The 22,500-nt window shown below is 36.2% G+C and overlaps 1 long non-coding RNA gene across 1 annotated transcript in view; it reads right to left on the bottom strand.

The window, feature by feature from the left end:
- LOC140710485 (uncharacterized) overlaps positions 1 to 22,079 on the bottom strand; it is a 35,353-nt gene extending 13,274 nt beyond the window's left edge. The window contains exons 1-3 of the long non-coding RNA XR_012091537.1: positions 21,788 to 22,079; positions 21,521 to 21,588; positions 20,462 to 20,595 (exon numbers count right to left, since the gene is read on the bottom strand). This is a non-coding gene — a long non-coding RNA (uncharacterized lncRNA). The remainder of the gene's footprint in view (positions 1 to 20,461; positions 20,596 to 21,520; positions 21,589 to 21,787) is intronic.
- Positions 22,080 to 22,500: the final 421 nt, after the last annotated feature.

Genomic DNA, 22,500 nt, shown 5'->3' with positions numbered 1-22,500 from the left:
TCCAAAATGGAAGAAGTTGGAGCCCGGTTTTTGAGGGCAGGAAGCATTCTGCATGGGAGAAAGATGTAGGCTGGGAGGCAAGACCAGTTTCTCTTTTCACATTTTTCTGCCTACTTATGTTATAACCCCTCTGGAGGCTGATTAGATGGTGCCCACCCAGGTTAAGGGTGGGTGGGCCTTTCCCAGTCCACTGACTCAAATATTAATCTCCTTTGGCAACACCCTCACAGATCCAGGATGAATATTTTGTATCCTTCAATCTAAGCAAGTTGACACTCAGTGCTAACCATCACAGGAGGTAATTAGGTCATGAGGATGGAGCCCCCATGATGGGATTAGTGCCCTTATTTAAAAGAGGCTGAGAACTCTTTGACCCTATTTCCTCCATGTCAAGATGCATGGAAAAGACAGTCATCTGCGACAAGGAAGAAGATCCTTACCGAAACTCAGCTAGGCTGGCATCCTGATCTCAGACTTCCAGCCTCCAGAACTGTGAGAAATGCTTGTTGTTTAAGCCATCTCGTCTATGATAATTTGTTGTAATTGCCTGAACTGACTATACATTGCACTAGTAACTTGATAGACAAAAACAAATTAGACAAGTCTTTGGCAACCAGCCTGGAAGCCAACACCAGTTATCTGTCAATACTACCAATAAATTCCTCTTTTTTAACGTTTTAGACCCCTACTTCAAATTCCCAAGGGTAGCTGTGTAACAAAACTGCTGGTGGTGTTATTTCTACTGAAATAAAAAAGAGGAACCAAGAGGAAGGGTGACATTCTGATGATGTCTTCTGCAATCTTTTATCTTTATAAAAATTAAGAACCATATGTAATTAGCACAATAAATGTAGCTATTGTTAAACAATAAAGATTAATATGCTAGTAACCAAAAGACAAGGGATAGATCAAAGTGAAAAGCTTGTTTATTTCTACATTATTTAACAGTAGCCCCAACATGACAAATTTTCTGCCTTTCAGAAAGGTATAGGCTAATTTTATGGGACAAGTTACACATTAAATGACCTTCCATAAGCATGCATGATAATTCATGATATAATTAGCAATTTTTTACTTGCAGGCTACAGAATTTAATTTTCATCTAATTTATCCAGAAAATTAAAAAGAGTTTATTGGTTGTTTACTTGTGCTGACTCTTGGATCCCCAAAAGATCACCAGAAAAACCCATAGATCAAGCAAAGCTAAGTTTATCGTATCTCCTGTACTAAATAAAGTCAACAACTTGATAGCATGTTAGTATTATCACTGAAGGGATATCTTCAAGGGAGTTTAAATATGAGATTTTAGGGCCCGGTTATAGTCATTTTAAAGGAAGTCATGAAGGCAGGGAATTGTTCGATTAGAATTTGTAATAGATTGGTGGGGACAGTGAGGCAAGGGCCTTAAAACGAGCTTTGATCTGGGAGCTGTTAGTCTTGGTTTTAATTGTCTTACAATCTTATTTTCTGGAGACAAATACACTGGAGCAAGCAGCTAAGCAATATTTGTTCCACATCAGTACTGCCTAATGCAGTCACAGGGAATTATGTTGGCTTTAGTTCTCAATAAATAGCGTAGAGACTCAAAGGAATGAAGAAAAAACTGATTTCCAGAAGGTTAGGAACTGGGGTATCTTAAGGAACACAATGGCATTAACTCTCAAAAAATCTCTAAGACTCCATCATCTGGAGCCTCGGTTCTTACCACCTTTCATCCCTGAGTATCTGAGTTTACGGATCACATTCTCAGTAGGATGCCAGTCACTGGTCTAGTGTAGGCTGTGTGGCCTGCTCTGTGGTCAAGAGGGACAAGGTCTCAAGTTTTGTTCTCCAAAAAAATCACATGGAGAAGTAATTTCCCAAAAGAAGAGAGAGTAAGAAGACAGTAATAAAAGCTATCCTTTACAATGGTCAAATCCCTCTCAAATGTCTTTCTCCTCATAAGTGTTGAATTTTGGCTGAAATTTTTTCTTTTAGTTGTTGTTTAACAATTTAAATGTATTTTTAAAATCATTTCTTCTTTCCTCTCCCCTGATTGCTCCCCTACAACTAACCCCCGGGGTCAAAACCTGTCAATTGTACATGTGTAATGAGTTTCTTTTACCCACCCTCTTCCTTTCTAGTCTACCTATATGTGCCCTAATCTGTTCCTACAGTGTATTTTTTTTCTAAATTCCTGCAATAGCCTCCTGTATGTTCTCTACATTTATAGAATCTCTTATGTACTTTCAAATTATCAATGTTCTTGAAGCACAGTTGCAATTCTTTTATTCTCCGTTTTTCATGAGTCAGTCATTCCCCGTTCCCTATCACATAAGTGTCACATGCTTTGGTCTCACATCAAAGACCACTTACAACTGCCAGCAGCTCTCTATCCGGACTTACTTTCAGCTACTCACATTCATGTTAGCTTTGTTCTAATTAAACACACGGCAATGTCGCCAGGGTATTCCCTATGATTTCTTAACTCCAAACTCTTTGAGAACAAAATGTGTGCCTGATTCACCTTCACAGTCCCCACTTCCTTCTCTGGCCATTTGTGTAACTGCTCTGATCAACTGAAACTGTTGCCTTCAATGCTACTTTGAAAAAGATCATGAGGCCAAGTTAGGGTCGAGTGGGCAGGAATGTTGTGATTGATTATTAATGTGTCTGTCATGGGCAGTGGGTTGAGGACGGTAGCAGTATCTGTGCCTGGAATTTTCCATCTTTCATTGTATATTTAATACATGTCTGTTGAGTGAAGTTCAACAAGAATTTAGAATAAAGAGATCCTAGGAAAAGGCTCTTTGAGTCTCTTTTGGTTTGAGAAATGACACCACCTTTGTCCACAGAGCCTACCAATTGTCAGTAAGAACTGAAGCCACCTGCATTAACATGACAAATATTTGTTCCTGGAAATTCTTGCTCAAGAATATAAGGTTATAAATCAATAAATAACTTCGCTATTTGCTTTAGGAAAATTCCTGCAAACCAACTTGTCTGGGCAAATATTTTGCTCTCCTATCAGGACAGTAGATTGCTCATCCGGGCAAACAAATCACTTATCCAACTTCAGTTTACTTATCAGGATTCACATGTAAGACTCTCCCGTCTTGAGTCCACCAATATGAAAATATTATGACACAAATATTTCCTAGGCATAATCAGTTCTCCATCTTAAACCACATACCCTAAGACCCACTTAAGCCCGGATTCTATCCAAACTCTATAAATATCCTCTCCTGACATTTGCCTTCTTGAAGCATACTAAGCCTCAATAAAGTAATGCTCTCTCTTACTCTACTAAGTAAATCAACTTAGTTTTGTTTGCCAACATATTTTGTGTGTGTGTGTGTGTGCGTGTGTTTTATTTTTATTTTACACGTGGTAGATTTAAGGAATACCACAATGTGATCAAATTCATGAAACTGAGAAGCCTTCTGCAACCGCTAAGTTGTGCCTTCCTAGCTCTTGAACAGTTTCAGTGACATTTTGAGAAGAGGTGAACTGTTGTCTGGTGCTTTGTAAAGCAACGTGACATCTTTACACTTCTACAATGCAAGGAAAAGAAGATTAATTGGCCCTAGTTACTGTCCAGAGGTCAAACACGCAAGACCCACTGGTTCTAGAGTGGGAGCATGGAGAGGTTTCCAAACAATGATGTCTATTAGAATTTTCAGAGGACTTGTTTAAAATGAGGATAAAGGCCCATCTTCCAGAGACTGATTCGGAAGTCTGTGGCAGGGCTCAGGCATCTGAATGCCACATAATGTTGCAAGGGGATCATGGCCCACATTCTCTGAATCTACATAGTATCTAAAGTCCAGTCACTTAAGACCATTTCTACTACTGGTCAGTTCACTTAATGGAAATTTTATCTAAAATTCAACTTGCTTTTGACAAATTTTATGTTTATTTGACTGTCTTCTTTTTCATCTTGTCCTTTTTTCAACTTTAAGAGTATCAAAAAGAATGGAGAAAGGTGGGAAGAGAGAGAAAGAGAGAGTTTCATCTTGCCTAATTTTATTAATCTGGTATGTTTTCTGTTTTTTATGAATAATGATAATATATTTGTATCTTTTACATTAATTTTTTGTGTTTGTATTGAAAACTAGTTTTAACTAGGCTTTTGGGAGAGACTTCCTTAAAAATAATATTTTTGGCAACACTAATTTATTAATAATACATAAAACATAAATTATAATCATTATGCAATAAGAATAATGATCTCTGAAGAAAATGTAGTCAATTTGTCAAGCATTAATTTGGTTTAGGAGATGCTTTCTGTTAATCAGCTTATTATATGGATGATGTCAAAAATAGCTTCTTCTTTCCTGCAAAAAACATTTGGATTTTCATAGTAAATGAAGAAAAATAGACCCCCCCACCCATCTTCCTGACAAGACTTACACTGAGGGCTAGAAAGAGAGTAAAAAGAGAGGATATGATGAGAAGGAATTTTGTAGGTTATTGGACAGCAAATTTTCCTTCTTGACAGTTTGCCTAGGACTTGCACTGTGAGCCCTGTTTGCACTAAGCTCTTAAGCAGTTCTTCTGAACAATTGATAATGAAAGGTGAAATAACTCCAGGAATATTGCAAGTAATGTCTTTTATACATATGTGTGTATATATAGATATATGTGTGTGTCTAAAGTAACTGTTAACAACTTTTTTCTAGCAAAAGCCAATGCCTTATGTTGTTCATCTTGACAAATTAAAAAAAAAAAAAAAGACAATATTTACATATCAAAGACAGTACCTTACTTGCAAAGAGGCCTGTTTCTCCAGGTACCTTTTTTAACGCCTTTGGACGAGATTTTTATTGTCAAGTTTATTGGACACTAGCTTTTCTACAAGCATGTTGTATTTTACTCGTTCAGCAGGAGTTGTACCAATTAAACTTGCCTTACAACTTTTTTGCATTATAGTTGGACTTGGTGATTGGCATTAAAAAGATATACTTTATAGCTTTTATTATATATAAACTAGATAAATTGTTAATGCTTTAGAACTCTCTAGGCAATATGAATGATGGAGATTTCTGTGCTATCCTTGATAAAGTTGAGGATACAGAAAGCAGTTTTAATCCTCTTTTTATACTCTGCCTGTCTGCCTGTGGAACAAGTTCAGGGAGCTGCTGTTTAGCAGGCACAGAGCCACAGGCTTAATTTTCAAAACCAGATAATAATACATGGTCGTATATTCTAAATCTAGTTAAAATATAAAATAACTAAATACACTGGCCTAACTAAAGTAATTGTTGTCCTTAAACAAAATGAATAAGATGTTGTTTTTTTTTTTAAGGCTGAATTCAGGCAAGATAAAATTTCCATTTGTTTGCATTGTTGTTGTCCAAAGTGCCAATGTTTTGTAAAATTTTAATCTTTCTTTAAAAATAAACCACTTTTTTTTTTAATGCAAGAAGGGACAATGATAAATACAGCCAGAGCCAATCTTTTAATTGTACCTTAAGTGTTCTGTCACCTATCCCTAATGTCTTCACTTCAGCTTTACGCCTTGGATTATATTCAACCAGATGCATTTTTTTCTTCTAATTATAATCAGGATGTGTCTACATGAAGTGGAAAATGTGAGCAATTATTTAGATTGTTCAAAAAAACTAAAAGCACATTCAACTGAAAACATACAAGTAATTGGAGTAGAATGAAGTATTTGTGAGATGAGAATTCTTTGAATCTTACGTTTGTAAATTGTTTCTCTTCATTTCAAATTTCTTATAGTTTGTGGATTTGTGGATCTGGCTACAGACCTTTTTTAAGTCATCATGAGGGCATTTTTGTTTACAAATACAGGGAGTTTATCTATGCCTTTAAACCTCTACTCTCAGAGAAGTGAAGGTTTCTGAGAATGCATGGCAGGTATGCTTTACATAACTTGTTGGCAATGTTCACAGAAATAAAGCTTTGGTCAAAGGAACCAGTTTCTCTTTGTCATACAAATGAATGACGTTCAGAGGTATCCTTTATATAAGAAGACACATAAAATTTTCTGCAGCTGACAAGCCCCCAAATTATCACCCTTGTGTGTCATCCTTCAGAACCCTGTGGGGTGATCTGTTTACTAACTTCTGGTCTCCTTATTCCACACTTCCTGGAAGTGTTCCTGTTTTAGACCAGTGTTTACAGTGTAATATCCACCAATAACAAGTACAGTGTAATACTTGTTAGAAATATGGAGTGGTGGGTCTCATCTCAAACCTACCAAATCAAAACCTGCATTTTAATAAGATCATCAGATATTTGGAAAGACATTAGCATTTGAGAATCTTGGGATTCGATCTCAGTAAGCCATAATGTGACCGACTGTCTGCTAACTAAACCACACTCAAATTGGAAATTCAGCAAAGGGGCTCCTCATACTCATGTAGGTTTCTGTACTCTCGGTGAGACTTGACCTTATCTTTCCTAACTCTTCATTTTGTCTAAAGAGCCCAGCAATATCTTCAGTGTCTTCTGACATAGGCAACTTCTTATCCCAAATGTAAGGTTCTACTATAATAGTGAGAATTTTCAGACACCAGTAAGAACAGGGGCAGGAAAGGGTTTTTTGTTTGTTTATCTATTTGTTTTTGAAACGGAGTCTTGCTTTGTTACCCAGGCTGGAGTGCAGTGGCGCAATCTTGGCTCACTGCAACCTCCACCTCCTGGGTTCACACCATTCTCCTGCCTCAACCTCCCAAGTAGCTGGGACTACAGGCGCCCACCACCACACCTGGCTAATTTTTTGTATTTTTAGTAGAAATGGTTTCACTGTGTTAGCCAGGATGGTCTCAATCTCCTGACCTCGTGATCTGCCCGTCTTGGTCTTCCAATATGCTGGGATTACAGGTGTGAGCCACCATGCCCGGCAAGGAAAGGGTTTTTAAGTTGCTCTCTAAACCATATGATATAGGCAACAATTCACCCCATCCACATGCGAGGAATGTGTTGTTTATATCTACTTTCTTTAGAGAGGGAATAAATTGGTCATAACTCATAGGCAATTCTCTTATATTATAGACGAGTCTTAACAGTAGTTTTCAGAATCATTTCTCTGCATAGGCTTTAATGAAGACTAGCCTGGATTTCTCTATATTTATTCTGAAATTCTCGATATAATTCTTCTCTAGGTTCTCAGACCAAACATAATTTTGATGTACAGAAGACTACTCACTCTTCTTACTTTATGGATATGACAAGTAATTATTTATTAAAGTAGTGAAAAGAATTCTATCAAGAGCAATTCACTCTCACTTTGCCCAAGCTGAATGAATATAGACAAGTCTACGGCAATCCCCTTCATCCTTACACCTGAATACTTCCTGAGAATATTTTCTCTCTTTTTTGTTAAGGAAAAAAAATACTCAGTGGACACTTGTTAAAAATGGTAAAGCCGATTTTATTCAGAGGGAGACTATTTTGATAGGTGTAAGGCTCATTGGAATGGGCCTTTGCAATGCGGGGAGAGACTGGGCTCAACTCTAAATATAACAAGAAAAAATGGGAATTTATAGCCAAAGATTAACGTGGAGGCCAGTACATTGAAAATTACTTAAAGAAAATACCAGGGTAAAGAGGAAATTCTGGCTAAACCAACCTCACAGGATCCTTCCTGAAGACAGACATCACCCTGGGGAGGGTGGAGGATAAAGAATTTGATCAGAAATCAAGGGTGGTCAGATACATATCAAGGATGAATAAACTGGCTTTTTAGTATTCTTGCTAAAATTAGACAACACAGAGGCAACCACAGAGTCCAAAAGTTAAGGCCTAGTTGAAAAAAGAGTTGAGAGAAGCTTGAGCAATGTTTAAACAAGGAGATAATCTCTGTTATTTCCCCCTCTCCATTGCCAGAGTCTGAGTTGTAATATAGACTATTACAATAGTCTTCTAATTGGTCTCTCTGACTGTGGTTGTAGTTCTTCTTCACTCATCACAATGTCAAAAATATACATCTAACGATGTCATACTCTATTCAGAAATTCAGAATTATTCAATGTCTCTCATATTGTCCCCGCAATGATACATAGACTTCTCCTTAGGAAGCCATGCAAGGGTTTGCTTGGTGAGGTCATTGCCTTCTTGCTCAGTCTCATAGTCCCTTCCTATTCTTTCTCCAGAAACAAGTTACTTTACAAGCTTTATTACACCTTGATTCTTTTGTCTGTGATACTCTCAAATTTTCCTACCTTTAAATACTACTCATTCATTAAGTTTCAATTCAAACATTGCTTCTGTGAAGTCATTCTTAGTGTACTTCAGAAAAGTTAAATTATCTTCCTATATTTCTGTTGAATTTTATATATCCCTTTACTATAGCGTATATTTTTGTAACTGTCAATGAACCAGACTTTCAACATTATGAGGGCAAGAAAAATGTTTTCCCTTTAATTCCAATTTTCTGGCAAAGGGGAGAATATAAAAACTCAATAAATATTACAGATTGACTGAATAAAATGCATTTACGTAATAATTCATTTGGATGAAGATAATAGGTTCTTAGAGATTGAGGAATGGGAATTGAAATACCAAATTTCTGTCTACAAATATGTATTTAACAAGTGTATACAGTGCCACACAGAGCGAGAACTCTACACTTGACGCTGGACAGGACGTGTAAATTCATTCAACACGTACTTATTTAATGTTTACTTCATATTAGCACCATTCTGGGTATTTCAGAAACTTTGCTGAAAGATATAATTTCTACCTTAAATGACTGTAGGATATTGAACTCAAGACTTTGTTTATCATAATCTGGCCAACTCTCTCTTAATTCATCTGAATTCAAATTAAGAATATAAGAGAGGATTCTTTTAATTCATTTATCTTTTGGTAGTGTAGTACAATGCTTCTCAAACTTCAGTGTGCATATGGATGCAGATTCAGATTTAGAGGACTTCAAGTGATGCCCATGCTACTGGTCCATAGGCCACAATTTTATTAGCGAGGGTTTAAGGTTCAATAACAATGCCGACCCTTCCTAGGAATGAACCTCCCTCACACTACCAAAGCTCCAGAGTGTACTTACCAAGTTCCTCTGATCCATGGATCAGGGTAGGGTAAACATGGAATAAAGCTAAATATGTGGGGTGCTACGCTAGGAAAATCTAGAGACTATACTTTCAAAGAAATTTGTGCGGTTTGTCTGCCTCTAAAGAGAGGCAAGGAAATAAAGAGGAAGAGGTCCTTGGACGATATTGGAAGTTGTTTCAAAAAGTTTCAGTAGCAACTCTCAGGAAGTAAAAGCTGGCCCCAACCTGCCCTAAGTGATGGAGAAACAAGGATCTCTAGTAACAAACTTTCTTTGAATAGGGATGTTCTTGCCCAGCTTCCGTAGGATAAAACTATATGTAGACTCCTTTGTATTTTTTGCAATACTTAGCATAGTGTTCCACTTAGAGGCTACATATATGTGGAATTAATGAACGACTGAATGAATTGTCTTTATTTAACAAGATAATTGGGAGCTTTCAGGATATAAGTGAATTGTCTGACCTATTACTTATGGAAGAATGTTTACACTTTGTTGAAATGCTGTTGTTAAGCACTGAGTTACACTGGCTTGTGTAGGTTAAAAAGATTTTAGAAAAGTACAAAATCAAATAAGCTGCCTTTTCACGGCTGGGGAAAGCTGTCATATAAGCATTTTGATTTTCATGTTCTGTAGTGGTTGTCTGCCACAGTCTAACAGAAGTTTAGCGGTAAATAATGTTAAGCATGTGAATTGGGGGCGGGGCAAGGGGGGCATTTGCATTTGTATCTCATATGGTTTGTTGCCCAAGTAGAAGTGAGTGGCTACATTTTTCTATTTTTTCATGTCTTGTTTTGTTAATCATTCCAAACACATTTGTTCCATTCCGTAAAAATGAGCAGCTTACCTTCTACCTTTGTGAAATTACTGTTAATCATTCTCTAATGCCTGCACTATCCCGTTTAAACCGTTCCCCTGTGGTTTTACAATTCCTTCTGCTCACTAATCCAACAGGAGGAATGATGTGCAAACAAGCAAGTATAGAGAAACAAATAGGTTTTCTTGTGAATCATCCTTATAAGCCTCATCAGCGACATTAGAGTTTCTCAAACTGTTATTTAAGAATCAAATAAATCTATAGAGAAAGCATTCAAGTCAGTGGGCTTGAAATTAATCCAGGTGATGATATAAGCTCAATATAAGATAGAGGATGTTTTATACCCATGAGTCATCCCCACTTCCTGCACCTAGCCTTAATCTTGACTGATAGAACAACATTCTTAAAACCTGACTATAGCGAAATAATAATCGGCAACACGTGAGGCACATAATGGAAAGAGGAAATGCATACAATTTCCTAAGACTTACATCCCCATTGCTAGCCAAACTTACCTCAAATGATAAAGGACTGTGTATCGCCATGTGTATTAGTCCGTTCTTACACTGCTAATAAAGACATATGCAAGACTGGGTAATTATAAAAGAAAGGGGTTTAATGGACTTACATTTCCACATGGCTAGGGAGGCCTCACAATCATGTCAGAAGTCAGAGGAGAAGCAAGACACATCATACAAGGCAGCAGGCAAGAAAGAGCTTGTTCAGGGGAACTCCCATTTATAAACCATCAGACCTTATGAGACTTATTCACTACCACGAGAATGGTATGGGGTAATCCACCTCTGTGATTCAATTATCTCTACCTGGCCCTGTCCTCGACATGTGGGGATTATTAAAATTCAAGGCGAGATTTGGGTGGGGACAGAGCCAAACCATATCACTATGTAACTGTGACATGAGCAAACCCATCAATAAGTATTGCCACATATCTGCATTGAAGATGAAAACATCCTATCAGGTGGATATTTCTTAAATATCTGAATGTTTGATGTTATACAAATACAATATTCAGATATTTAACTGCAGTTTATCATTCTCATGCATGTTTCATACTTTGTGCATAGTACTTGAATATGCATTTTGGACCAATATTTTATTTGGCTTTCTAGAATTATATAACTGTAACATTATACATCCATGATCATGTCATATTTATTTTTATGAGTAAATATTAAAATTTTTTTGAGTGGTAAATTAGAGACAAGCATGATCAGGGGTATACTGGCCCCATTTAGATGCTAAACCAGTATTATCTGATAACAATTCACTGAACCAGTATTATTTGATAACAATACAAGCCAGTATTATCTGATAACAATTCTGCTTCCTTTGCCAGCTTCTACAGAGACCTAGGGGGTGAAGGAAGCAGAATGGGAACACTGAGTGTACATCTCATTTGATAAATTCCTTTCTATCCATCCTCAGGATATCAAACACAATAAAAAAGAACACAAAGATAATGAAACAAGAAGCTGACCAGATGCCCAAAGTAACAATATCAAATTCTGAAATAAAACCTTTCTATTCCCAATCAGTTAGGATAGAAGCAACTTTCCCTCTTCAATTATGCCACAATCCTAATTTCTGCATTTTAGTTCTACTTGCCTAGGGTCCTTGCAATGATGTCACTCTATCATTAAGTTCAATTGTGACTGAGTGGGAAGGGAGAATATTTCCCAGTCACCTTCTCCTTGCCTTGTGGGAAGTCACAGAAGGATGTCAAATATTATCACATGGATTATGTCATGCTTCTGTCAAGCAACCCACTTGACTACCATCACAGGAAAAGTTGATTGAAATATAAATTAAACCATGGTTAATTTTTGCCATCACTGTACATGAAATACCGATACAAGATACAAGTGGCCTGAAGACCACTTCATCTTCAATAGTGTCCTTAATTGTGATGTTCTTTTTTTAACCTACAGCACCATTGATACAAACCCTTATACTCCTGCTCTTATTTCTACCACAATATTTTATAGACAATCCTTTTCTATGATTTACACCTCATTATAAAATCACATTTCTTGGCTGTCAGAAAGAAATTGAGTGCAGCAAGCTAGGAACTAGTTCTGTGACATACTGAGATGGCATATCAGCCTGGAGGTATAAGTCCCAAAGCAGAAAGTGAGAATTATAGATACCACCTACATTCATTCATAAATAGGAGAAGAAATAATGATGGTACAGAACAATGATTTTCAAGTCATAATGCAAGAGATTCTTAATAGTATTTTAAACTTTTAAAAATGGATTTATGATTGAAGATATCAAAATTTACCGGAGCTCATTTCCCCCTTGCACTCTAAATTAATCTTACATTTATCTTATTGAAAAACACAGATATTAATGAGTTATAAAATGAAATCCAGTGGCTCAACTCTCAGGGTCTACCAGTGGCTTTAAAGCTCTGCTACTAATCATGGTAACACTAGTTATTTTTGCTGTTTGAACTTTGACCTGTTCTTTTGACCAGTTCAAGGAGATATGTGAGCATAGCATGTAACACTGACTTGTACCTAATTATGAATCAAAGTTTCTTAAATCATTTACATAAATTTGTATAATGTGGAAAGAACTAAAATTTAGACTTATGAGCTTCGCAAATCATTTCTTCTACCTTAACTCTTTATTAACGTGTCTCTTTTTTTAAAAGAATCAACAGATTCTTCTTTGACTCAACACCCTCCACTCCTCACACTCTAACCCTCCAGCATCTAACAACCTGCTTTCATGTGTTCAGGAAATGTATATAATGAGTGTATGTGTGCGAGTGCATTAGTGTATGTGTGTGTGTTTCCTTCTCATTGATGAGAAAGCGTATAGAGTGCTCATGACTGGAGAGCTTCATGAAGTGAATAAAATCTCTGTTTTCTATGATGTTATTATTCCCCTCAGGAGTCTGGGCCAGATGATCTCTTAGAGTCATTTTTTGATCTATAACTCAGTGATCAGTGAGCCAGCTTTAGGTCATCCTGCACTCATCAGTACATAACACTATTGCTCAAGAGTACTATATGGTGCCCCGGGCCCTGAAAAAATTAATGTACAACTCTAAGAGTCTCAATTACTGCCAGGGATTGATGTAGGTAGTGGAAAATAAATTCCATTAATATCTTGCTAAGTAGTTAATCAGCAAGTCAAATAACAATAATAAAGTGTTAGATCTGTTTTCTCATTCTGTCCTTTATGGACAGAAAGAATACCTGTTAGGTGTGTTCCTCTTAAACAGCCCTTAATAAATTTTAAAGTAGTGATCAAGACTTCCCTTGGGTTTCTTATCTCTAAACTAAATAAACCCCATTCCTTTCATCTTTACAAGTAAGATCTGTTTTCATCCCTTTAATCATTTTCATTGTTCTCTCCAACGTTCTCTTCAGTGTATTTACATCTGTAGCAATGTGGTGAACAATAATATTTATCTGAAGAAGTACTAGAATATAATTTAAGTGTTCTTTCTTGGCTATTTTTTGTTTGTTTGCTTTTTGTTTTTGTTTTTTTGTTTTGTTTTGGTTTTTGAGACGGAGTCTCGCTTTGTCGCCCAGGCTGGAGTGCAGTGGCAAGATCTCGGCTCACTGCAAGCTCCGCCTCCTAGGTTCACACCATTCTCTTGCCTCAGTCTCCCAAGTAGCTGGGACTACAGGTACCCACCACCACCCCTGGCTAATTTTTTGTATTTTTAATGGAGACGGGATTTCACCGTGTTAGTCAGGATGGTCTCGATCTCCTGACCTTGCCATCCTCCCGCCTCCACCTCCCAAAGTGCTGGGATTACAGGCATGAGCCACCGCGCCCGGCTGTTGACTGTATTTTTAAATGACACCTTAATCTTAATAAAAAGATTAATGCCAAAATCATAAATGGAAAATCTAGAGTTTTTATAATGACTATTGCAATTATGCCAGTTAAGACAGTATTTGAACACTCTCTGGTTCACACACCAAGTTTACAAACCAAGGTCTGTTTAAAGATAACAGTTTTGGTAACAGAATATTTTGCTAACTACAGGAAGGTAGGGAAGTTCAAGCACTGATATTAGATAATCTACTAGAACAAAGGATTACAAAAACATACATACAAGTTTTCCAATTCAGAGATCAACTGTCAGTGTTTAACCATTCTAGGCTTCTCCCTTAATAATTGGATCTCTCTCTGAAGGAATCCTCAATCTAACAAAAAGACAGAAAATCTAATGTATTCTTCTCTGTTAATATGGTACCACAGCTTGGTACTTCTTATTCTCATATTTTTATTAAGTTTATTAATAATGTGGTCAAAATAATCACTAATGCAGTTAAAATAAGACAAAACAAATATGAGAGTCAAATGGAAGAGAGTCCCATGACCCATATTCTCATTCAGTTGCCTGGTTGTTTTTTGTTCTCTCATGTACTAGTATTCCCTGAAAGGCAGGAAATACTAGTCCTCTGAACATATCCCACCTCCCTAAGGAAAGTGACAAAAGACCACGACAGAACTATGTGCTCTATAAACCAATGCCTTGAATCAGAATATCAGAACAAACTCATCCAAACCTGTTTATCTTTTCATTTGTGAGAATCAGTTATACTCAAAGTTCCAAATTTTAAAGTTGGATGCATCATTTAGCACAGTTATTTCCAAAGATAGTTTACCAGAATATGGCCACACTGAAGTCTTTTGTTGGCAAGAAGAGAGGAAATGAAAGCCAGTCAATGAAGACCAAAAACAGATGTTCCCATCCTTCTCCCCAGTTCATGTCTCTTTACTACTGTGATACATTCTAATCTCTTTGGCAACATAATTATGTTGTGTTAATGCATAGTAATCTCAATCATTTCAATAAGTTCTCTAGCTCTTGAACTTATCACTTTCTTTATCAGTGCAAGAAAGAACTTGAGGGAAAGGTAGTCAATGAGAGAAAGAAAGTCACTGGCTTACTTCCATAATACTGAGCATGATGCCGTAAGTTTTATTTGCATAAGGACATTTGATTTTTCTTGGGAGAATGGCAAAGAAAAATTTGCAGGACAAATCACTGAAACTCTACCAAGAGGAGAGATTAAAAACAGTCTGAATACGATGAGGAAAATAACCCAGATGGTAGGTGAAAATCAAAGGAACTGACATACATCCTGGGTCAACAGATGTGGTCAGATCAGACAGACGCTATTTATATGTCATTGAGGAAAGACACAGACATATTTATATACTTAGGCCCAAAGGAATGTAAAGCTACCCTTGACCTTAATGAAAAGAGCTGTAACTTTGTTGGTGTTCCATAGTAAAATTAGTGGTCAACACAAGTTTTCTTGGCAATGTTAGATGACCACACTTATGTAGATCATAATAACTGTTGAAAGAGGAGCATTCAGAAATAACTCATTATGTACAAGAGATATACATTAAGATTAACAGCTAAATTATTCAGAAACCATGGAGGCCAGAAGGCACTGGGATGACATATTCAAAGTGCTGGAAGTAAAAGATTGTCAGCCAAGAAGTCTGTATCCAGCAAACCTACTTTTCAAATATAAGTAAGAAATCAAGGCAGTCCCAGATTTAAAAAACCTGAGATAATTTATTACTATTAAAAGAAATACTAAAGAAAGCCCCTCAGGTTGAAATAAAAGGACATTAGATAGTAATGTGAATTCACATGAAGCAATAAAAGGCCCTGGTTAAGGTAACTATATAGGTAAATATCAAAGAGAGTACATATTTGATATGTTTACATTTTCTCTTCTCCTTTTTAATTTAAAAGATAACTATGCAAAGCAATAATTATAATACTCAGTTGATAGGTTTATAATATGTAAAGATATAACTTCATGATAATACCACAAAGAAATGTGAGAGAACAGAGCCAAATAGGAGCCAAGTTTTTTATACTATTGAAATTAAAAAGACACTAATCTTTTTCCCTTCCCCTCAAGATGACACTAATCTTAACTAGATTATTATAAATTAAGTGTTGTTTGTAATCCTCAGGAAATCACTGAGAAAGTGAATCAAAAAATATAATGAAAGAAATGACAGGAGAATTAAAATGGTACACTAGAAAATATCTACTTAACACAAAAGAAGGCAGTAATATAGGAATAAAGGAGCAAGAAGACATGGAAAACCACTACCAAAACCTCAGACATAAATCTTACCATATATAGTAATTACATTAAAGGTAAATGGACTAAACACTCCAATAAAAAGTTAGAGACTGGGAAATGGACAAAAAAAATGATCCACCTGTCTGCTGTCTACAAAGACACTCCTTAGATTCAAAGACACAAATAGGTTGAAAATAAAAGGGCATACCATGTAAACAGTAACTAGAAGAAAGCTGAGTGGCTATACTAATACTGGACAAAAGGGATTTTATTTGAAGCCATTCAAGGTAAAGAAGAAGCATGAAATACTGTTACTAAACTATTGATTATTTCATTCTACAGTACTGGTTCAGAGACCAAGGAGCATCTGCCACCAATTCCTATGTCTTGATTAATGTCCCTTCTTTTGCTGTGGCCTTGGAAACAGAAACTTCATAAACAGATAAAATTGATTATACATTCTGTCTAAAATGTAGTTGTTTTTATCTTCAAATAAAATTTGATTATATTTTAGAATATAATCGTCTTCTTATTAAACAATCACTTATGTACAAAAAATAATACAAAACAAATGTAAGCTCACTTAAAAGTGTGATACACTAACGTAACCAAACTTCAGATTAAGAAATGGAACATTATCAACATTTCAGGACCTATACTTTTATTCACTCTTTCATTCATTATTTACCTCAAAGGATAACCACTATCCAGACTTCTAATACTATCAGTATTTGTCTGTTTCTAAATATTACATAATGTAATGTATAGTACGTGCTTCTTTGTGTCTGGCTTCTTTCATTTGATTCCATGTTTATACAGTACATCCATATTGAGGTTGTAGTAGTAGTTTGCTCATTCTTATTGCTGTATAGAATCCCATTATGTGATTATACTATAATGTATTTATTAGTTCTATAATTGATAGATATTTGGAGGTTTCCAGATTGAGGCTATTATTAGTAATGCTGCTATGAATATTTTTGTAGATATCTTTTGGTGGATATATGTACACATTTTTCTTTAATATCTGACTAGGATTAAAACCATTGGGTCACAGGATACACAAATGTTCAACTTTAATTAATACTACCAAATATTCCCCAAAGTAGTTGTACTGATAGACACCCTGCTAGCAATATATGACAGTTAGTTGCTCTATTTGCTCACTAATATTTGCGTTTCTCTAATTTGCGTTTCTCTAATGACTGTCTAAGTTGGACACCATATCATATGTTTACTAATCATTACAGGATCTTCTTTTCTGGATGCTCATTTTTACATGTGGATTTTCTGCCTTTTACTTATTGATTTGCAAATATTTTTCCCAGTCTGTAGATTGACTTTTGTTTTCCAAATCATCTTCTTTGGTAAACAGATATTCCTAAAATGGTAACAGTTATCATTCTTTTTCTTTTGTGTTTATTGATTCTGGTCTTTCTTTAAGAAATATTTGCTTAATCAAGGATCTTTAGTATATTCTTCTATACTTCTTCTAAAAGACTCATTGTTTTGCCTTTTACATACAAGTCAACATTTCATCTAGAATTTTTTTAAGTGTAATGAGAGATATGTGTAGAGACCTGTATTTAGATAAATATCCAATTGACCAAGCACTAGTTATAAAATGGTTATCTTTCCCCCATTGACTTCTAGTAACAATTTTGTTGTTTAATTTATTTATTCTCTTTTATTTGGCCAACTCTAGTTCTAGAGATGTTATCTTGTAAGCATGGATGTACAGAAAGCCAGGAGTCTAGTGCAAGAAAAAAAAAATCGTGTAATTATTTCTGTTTCTCAGTGCTTTATAGTATAGCCATGCTTAATAAATGTTTTTCTCTTCTCATGTTTCCTCTTTTACCTTTGCTAAATAACATTTTACTAGTGGAATAAGTATTATTGTTCATAGAATTTTTAAAAATTTTACCGTATAGAAAATAAGAATAACCCACAATTTCACCACCCAAATGAAAACTACTAAAAGGTTTTGATGAGATTTCTTCTCAGTCTTTTCCTAACAAACCTATTCTTAATACAAAATCTCTAAGTACCTAAAAGCAAAGGGTTTGTAATGAAAACCTAAAAGATGACTTCTGGCTTATCAAAATATGTATTCAAGAACATTTAAAAATGCAAAAAGAAAAACATCTGATGTGAACAAGATGGTGCAGATTCTTCCTTCTCTGTTTCTCCCTAAGTACAATTACAAACCCTGAAATTTATATAGAGCAACCATAGAATGACACTGAAAAATGATGAAAGAAGGGTGAACTGGCTAGAGGCCCCAGGAATGAAGGAAAAACACAACAAGCTGTGATCTTCTGAACACAACATCCTTCATTCCATTTGCAGAAAGAGAACCCAGACCCAACATCTTCTGACCTAAACCAGTGGCATAATATTCTCCAAGTAAGGAGATTCCTTCCCCGACTCCCTGCAGATTAAATAAGAGTCTTGCCAACAATAAGCAGCCTTGGAAATTGTTCTCTGCTTTCATGATCAAGACTCTCCTTCTCCCTCTTCCTGACCCCCCACTTAGAGACACCAGGCAATCATGTCAGGCAGAAATTAAATGGGTACCCTACCAACAACAGAAATCCTATGAAACTGTATCAACCCCATGACCAGGGGTCTCCTTCTCCTTGCTTAAAGACTCTAGGTGGCCTGGCCTGGTGGCCAGCACAAAGAGAATCTCAGGAGGTCCGCTAGCACCAAGCAAACCAAGGAGACCAAAATTGACTATAAAGACTCAGAAAGCTAAGTTGGGAGAGTAACTGTAGCCCACTAAATGTAGGCTAGGGCCTATCACTTATAGAGGATGACAGCTTAATATAGCATAAAACTTAAATAGGATCCAGAGTATTCTAACAGAACCACCAAAATACACAGGATATAATTAAAAATCACCTGCAATACTAAGCAAGAGTAACAGGAAGATCATGACTTGAATGAGAAATGACAGCAGTTGCCAACACTGAGAAAAGTAGGATATTGGAATTAACTAATAAGAATTTTCTCATAGTCGTCATAAAGGTTATTCAGAAAACAGTTATGAATACCCTTGAAGCAAATGAAAATAAAACAAAATATCTAACTAAAAATCCAAAGACTAAATGGAAATTATAGAACTAAAAAGTACAATAACTGAAATAAAAATTTCTCTGGCAGTGCTCAGTAGCAGAATAAGCATGACAGAGGACAGAATAAGTAAATTTGTAAATAGAACAACAAATTACTCAATCTGAACAACAGAGAGAAAACTAACATGTACACACTTGCATACACACACAAGGCTTCAGACATCTGTGTGACAATAATGAAAGATCCAGCATTCGTGTCATCAGAACCTCATAAGAGGAGAAGAAAGAGAGTGGAATGAAAAAAGTATGTGAAGATATAATAGCTAAAAATTTTTCAAATTTTGTGTAAAACATCTATCAACAGTTTCAACAAGCTAAGAAAACCCCAAGTAGAATAAACTCAAAGCACTCCACACCAAGACACATATAATTGAAGTTCTGAAAACTAAAAACAAAGAAAAAATCTTGAAAGTAGCTAGAGAGAAACAGCGCATTACCATAGTGGAACAACAATTAGAATGACAGCTTTCTCATCTGAAACCATGGAGACCAGGGAGAAGTCTGATGTTCTTCAAGTGCCTAGAGGAAAGAACTGTCAACCCCAAATATATCCTTCAACAATGAATGGGGAAATAAATACATTCTCAGACAAAGGCAATCTAAGAAAAGTTGTCATCAGCAGACTTATCCTTAAAGAATGGCTAAAGGAAGTTCTCCAGACAGAAGGGCAATGGAACTCCAGAAAGGAACAAAAAATGCAATGGGTAAAAATAAGAGTAAGTAGACCAGTCTCCTCATGAGTTTTTAAAAATCATATTTGATGATTGAAGCAAAAATTCAATTAATAAAGAGAAAATATTCAAGTTAATTGTATTTTCAATGTGGGAGGCTAAAGAGACCTAAGTGGAAATAAGGTTTCTACATTTCGCTGGAAGTAGTAACATGTCAATACCAGTGGACTGGGTTAAGTTTTATATGCCGATTATAATACCTAGAGCAACCACTAAGAAAACTATACATTAGCTGAATTCAGTGGCTCATGCCGGTAATCCCAGCACTTTAGGAGCCCAAGGTGGGAGGATTGCTTGAGCTCAAAAGTTCGTGACAAGCCTCAGCAACATGGCGATACCCCATCTCTACGAAAAATACAAAAAACAGATGAGAGAGGTGGCGTGCACCTTTAGTCCCAGCTACTCAGGAAGCTGAGGTGGGAGGATGGCTTAAGCCTGGGAGGCAGAGGTTTCAGTGAGTTGTGATCATGCCACTGCACTCCAGCTTGGGCAATAGAGCCAGACCATGAGAAACTTTAAGGAAAAAAAAAAAAAAGAAGAAGAAGAAAGAAAGAAAAACTATGCAAAGAAATATTGCATTAGTCAGCACAGGATGCCATAACAAAATACCATAGACTAGGTGGCTTAAACAACATGAATTTATTTCTTACAGTTCTGGAAACTGGGAAGTCCAAGATCAAGGTGCCAGCAAGGTAGATTGCATTCTGAGGTTTCACTCTTCGCTTGGTTTGTAGGCAGTGATCATCTTGCTGTGTATTAATGTGACTTCTTCTTTGTGCAAGAGCTGAGAGACAGAAAGACAGCTGTCTCTCTTCCTCTTGTATTAGGGCACTAATCCCATTATGAGCGTGTTGTCACCTTTATGACCTTCTCTAAATCTAATAACTTCCCCAAAGTCCCATCTCCAAATACCATCACATTGAAGGCCAGAGCTTCAATATATAAATTGGAGAGGATTCAATTCAATCCATAGCAAATCTACTCAAAAACTTAGATAAATCAAAACGAAATCCTCCCCAAATGGCAAACTAACTCACAGGAAGGCAAGAAAAGGGAGATGCAGGGATGAGAAACAGATGGAATAGAAAAAAACAAAACAAAACAAAACAAAACAAAAAAGAGTATAGCAGACTTAAGCCCTATCATATTACCTATAGTGTAAATAATTTAAATATACAATATAGTAACAGAGATTGGCAGAATGAATAAAACATATGACTCAACTAGATGCTATCTACAAGAAACTCAGTTTAAAAATAACATATGTAGGTTGAAAGTAAAAGAATAGAAAGAGATGCACCATGCAGGTGTGAATTTTCAAGAGCTCAGAAGGAATTCTTTGATTCCTTACACACTCATGATGCTCACTTTAATACACAGTGAGTCTTAGTCTTCGTGAAGTTGATAATTACTGTTTGTCAGACTTTCTTAGCTCTTCCTGAACCAGATTACTCAAATATTAATGGAAGATTTTAACAAAATACTTTTTAAAGAGTAATAGCCGGACAATCATCTAGAGAAGCACACTGATCTGAAATTGCTGGTGGGAGACTGCAGATCGGAAGAGCAGCCAAAGTGAAAGAAAACATACAGGCAAGATCAGTTAGATGAATGGGGGCCCTGCTTCATATTTTGCATTTCAAAGAAAAAATTCATACATTACAAAAATAGCAATAGAGAAAGGATAAGTGGAAAGATAATTTTTTTACCTTCAGTTCGATGGTGTGGCTTGTGGTTCTGCTCTTTTTAACATCTGTCAGCCTCCATCAATATATGCCTGCATAAGAATTCATGCAATTATCATTTGAAAGGTTACAAAATTGTCCACACAGTGAAATTCACCTTCCGAGTTGTAGCTTAACAGCTACGTTGATAAGTTAAATCCAGATAAAATTAGCCTTCAGTTAGGTGCTTTCATGTTACTGTAATAAACTTCCTGGGACAGATGGTGTCCTTTGGAGGACCAGGAGCCTCACCTAAACAGACTTGAAAAACTGTTGACCAGACTTGACATCATGCAGTCCACAGATGTGCCTGGAGCCCCAGGGGTGCGGTGGGGGGAACAAAAAACAAAACCATTATTATCTTTGGCATTCTCCCTTTCTCTTCTAGGCCACTGTTGAAAAGGGTAGCTTCTTTTTTTAACATAAAATGAAATATACCATACTTTCTATATTTGGGGCAATTTTAGGATGTTTTGTGGAATCTAGAACCAACCAGAGTTACCCTGAATGTATCGGCAAATCTTTTGATTGCTCCCAACTTACTTGTAAACCTCTATGTAAAAGTGCCATAAATACAAACCTATAGATAGCCCTGAACTAGACCCTCTATAATATGGTAACAGGAGCCACAAGAGAGCTCAGTGTGACATAGTGTGGAAATAAGATATGACCCTCCCTCATATATCCCTCCCACGATCTTGCATGATCCACCAGCATTATCATGAGAAATACTGATTTAGATGTTTAATCTGACTGCATCCTTTTTTCTCTCAGCCGCATTCTCTCTGTAGCCAGATGCAGTAAAAGGACATTTGCTATGAACAGAGTGATAAGTCAATTGACTTCATATTTCTAACACTAGATTATACAATGACCTTGCAGTGGTTTGGGGTAGGGGTAGCAAAGGATGGGCTTGGATAATCTGTCTCAGCCTTATTGATATTCTTCTAATTCAGTACAATTTC

This window comes from Chlorocebus sabaeus, chromosome 2 (genome assembly GCF_047675955.1).
Source record: "Chlorocebus sabaeus isolate Y175 chromosome 2, mChlSab1.0.hap1, whole genome shotgun sequence".
Lineage (NCBI taxonomy): Eukaryota > Metazoa > Chordata > Mammalia > Primates > Cercopithecidae > Chlorocebus > Chlorocebus sabaeus.
The sequence above is the reverse complement of the archived record's forward strand: the minus strand, read 5'-3'. Positions and strand labels throughout refer to the sequence as shown.